This window comes from Aegilops tauschii, chromosome 2, assembly GCF_002575655.3.
Source record: "Aegilops tauschii subsp. strangulata cultivar AL8/78 chromosome 2, Aet v6.0, whole genome shotgun sequence".
NCBI classification, from domain to species: Eukaryota; Viridiplantae; Streptophyta; class Magnoliopsida; order Poales; family Poaceae; genus Aegilops; species Aegilops tauschii.
Genome location: NC_053036.3, coordinates 109,132,704 through 109,136,516, shown reverse-complemented (window position 1 = coordinate 109,136,516; position 3,813 = coordinate 109,132,704).

Here is a 3,813-nt window from a genome sequence, read left to right as displayed (position 1 = left end):
ATGCTTTGATCAACTTATCAAAGCATATATTCCAACTCCGAGATGCTTGCACCAGTCCATAGATGGATCGCTGGAGCTTGCACATTTTGTTAGCACCTTTAGGATCGAAAAAACCTTCTGGTTGCATCATATACAACTCTTCTTTAAGAAATCCATTAAGAAATGCAGGTTTGACATCCATTTGCCAAATTTCATAAAATGCGACAATTGCTAACATGATTCAGACAGACTTAAGCATAGATACGAGTGATAAACTCTCATCGTAGTCAACACTTTTTGAACTTGTCGAAAACCTTTTTGCGACAATTCTAGCTTTGTAGATAGTAACACTACTATCAGCGTCCGTCTTCCTCTTGAAGATCCATTTATTCTTGATGTCCTGCCGATCATCAGGCAAGTCAACCAAAGTCCACACTTTGTTCTCATACATGGATCCCATCTCAGATTTCATGGCCTCAAGCCATTTTGCGGAATCTGGGCTCACCATCGCTTCCTCATAGTTCGTAGGTTCGTCATGGTCAAGTAACATGACCTCCAGAATAGGATTACCGTACCACTCTGGTGCCGATCTCACTCTGGTTTACCTACGAGGTTCGGTAGTAACTTGATCTGAAGTTACATGATCATCATCATTAGCTTCCTCACTAATTGGTGTAGTAGTCACAGGAACAGATTTCTGTGATGAACTACTTTCCAATAAGGGAGCAGGTACAGTTACCTCATAGAGTTCTACTTTCCTCCCACTCACTTCTTTCGAGAGAAAATCCTTCTCTAGAAAGGATCCATTCTTAGCAACGAATATCTTGCCTTCGGATCTGTGATAGAAGGTGTACCCAACTGTCTCCTTTGGGTATCCTATGAAGACACATTTCTCCGATTTGGGTTTGAGCTTCTCAGGATGAAACTTTTTCTTATAAGCATCGCAACCCCAAACTTTAAGAAACGACAACTTTGGTTTCTTGCCAAACCAGAGTTCATACGGTGTCGTCTCAAAAGGAATTTAGATGGTGCCCTTTTTACGTGAATGCAGCTGTCTCTAATGCATAACCCCAAAACTATAGTGGTAAATCGGTAAGAAACATCATAGATTGCACTATATCCAATAAAGTACGGTTATGACGTTCGGACACACCATTACGCTGTGGTGTTCCAGGTGGCGTGAGTTGCGAAACTATTCCGCATTGTTTCAAATGAAGACCAAACTCGTAACTCAAATATTCTTCTCCACGATCAGTTCGTAGAAACTTTATTTTCTTGTTACGATGATTTTCCACTTCACTCCGAAATTATATGAACTTTTCAAATGTTTCCGACTTCTGTTTCATTAAGTAGATATACCCATATCTGCTCAAATCATCTATGAAGGTCAGAAAATAACGATACCCGCTGCGAACCTCAATATTCATCGAACAACATACATCAGTATGTATGATTTCCAACAAATCTGTTGCTTGCTCCATTGTTCCGGAGAACGGTGTTTTAGTCATCTTGCCCAAGAGGCATGGTTTGCAAGCATCAAGTGAGTCATAATCAAGTGATTCCAAAAGCCCATCACCATGGAGTTTCTTCATGCGCTTTACACCAATATGACCTAAACGAAAGTGCCACAAATAAGTTGCACTATCATTATTAACTTTGCATCTTTTTGGTTTCAATATTATGAATATGTGTATCACTACGATCGAGATCCAACAAACCATATTCGTTGGTGTGTATGACCATAGAAGGTTTTATTCATGTAAACAGAACAACTATTGTTCTCTAACTTAAATGAATAACCGTATTGCAATAAACATGATCAAATCATATTTATGCTCAACGCAAACACCAAATAACACTTATTTAGGTTCAACACTAATCCCAAAAGTATAGGGAGTGTGCGATGATGATCATATCAATCTTGGAACCACTTCCAACACACATCGTCACTTCACCCTCAACTAGTCTCTATTTATCCTGTAACTCCTGTTCCGAGTTACTATTTTTTTTAGCAACCGAACAAGTATCAAATACCCAGGGGCTACTATAAACATTAGTAAGGTACACATCAATAATATGTATATCAAATATAGCTTGTTCACTTTGCCATCCTTCTTATCCGCCAAATACTTGGGGTGGTTCTGCTTCTAGTGACCAGTCCCTTTGCAGTAGAAGCACTTAGTCTCAGGCTTAGGTCCAGACTTGGGCTTCTTCTCTTGAGCAGCAACTTGCTTGCCATTCTTCTTGAAGTTCCCCTTCTTCCCTTTGCCCTTTCTCTTGAAACTAGTGGTCTTGTCAACCATCAGCACTTGATGTTTTTCTTGATTTCTACCTTCGCCGATTTTAGCATCGCGAAGAGCTTGGGAATTGTTTTCGTCATCCCTTGCATATTATAGTTCATCACGAAGTTCTATTAACTTGGTGATGGTGACTAGAGAATTCTGTCAATCACTATTTTATCTGGAATATTAACTCCCACTTGATTCAAGCGATTGTAGTACTCAGACAATCTAAGCACATGCTCACTGCTTGAGCTATTCTCCTCCATCTTGTAGGCAAAGTACTGTCAGAGGTCTCATACCTCTCGACACGGGCATGAGTATGAAATACCAATTTCAACTCTTGGAACATCATATATGCTCTGTGGCGTTCAAAATATTTTTGAAGTCCCGGTTCTAAGCCGTAAAGCATGGTGCACTTAACTATCAAGTAGTCATCATACCGAGCTTTTGTCAAAACGTTCAAAACGTCTGCATCTGCTCCTGCAATAGATCTGTCACCTTGCGGTGCATCAAGGACATAATACTTCTGTGCAGTAATGAGGATAAACCTCAGATCACGGATCCAATCCGCATTATTGCTACTAACATCTTTCAACTTAGCTTTCTCTAGGAACATATAAAAATTAAACGGGGAGCAACATCGTGAGCTATTGATCTACAACATAGATATGCTAATACTACCAGGACTAAATTCATGATAAATTAAAGTTCAATTAATCATATTACTTAAGAACTCCCACTTAGATAGACATCCCTCTAATCCTCTAAGTGATCACGTGATCCATATCAACTAAACCATGTCCGATCATCACGTGAGATGGAGTAGTTTCAATGGTGCACATCAGTATGTTGATCATATCTACTATATTATTCACGCTCGACCTTTCGGTCTCAGTGTTCCGAGACCATATCTGTTATATGCTAGGCTCGTCAAGTTTAACCTGAGTATTCCGCGTGTGCAACTGTTTTGCACCCGTTGTATTTGAACGTAGAGCCTATCACACCCGATCATCACGTGGTGTCTCAGCACGAAGAACTTTCGCAATGGTGCATACTCAGGGAGAACACTTATACTTTGATAATTTAGTGAGGGATCATCTTATAATGCTACCGCCGGTCTAAGCAGAATAAGATGTATAAAAGATAAACATCACATGAAATCAAAATATGTGACATGATATGGCCATCATCATCTTGTGCCTTTGATCTCCATCTCCAAAGCATCATCATGATTTCCATCGTCACCGGCATGACACCATGATCTCCATCATCTTGATCTATATCAATGTGTCGTCACATGGTCGTCTCGCCAACTATTGCTCTTGCAACTATTGCTATCACATAGCGATAAAGTAAAGCAATTATTTGGCGCTTGCATCTTATGCAATGAAGAGACAACCATAAGGCTTCTGCCAGTTGCCGATAACTTCCAACAAAACATGATCATCTTAGACAACAACTTATATCTCATCACATCTTGACCATATCACATCACAACATGCCATGCAAAAACAAGTTAGACGTCCTCTACTTTGTTGTTGCAAGTTTTACG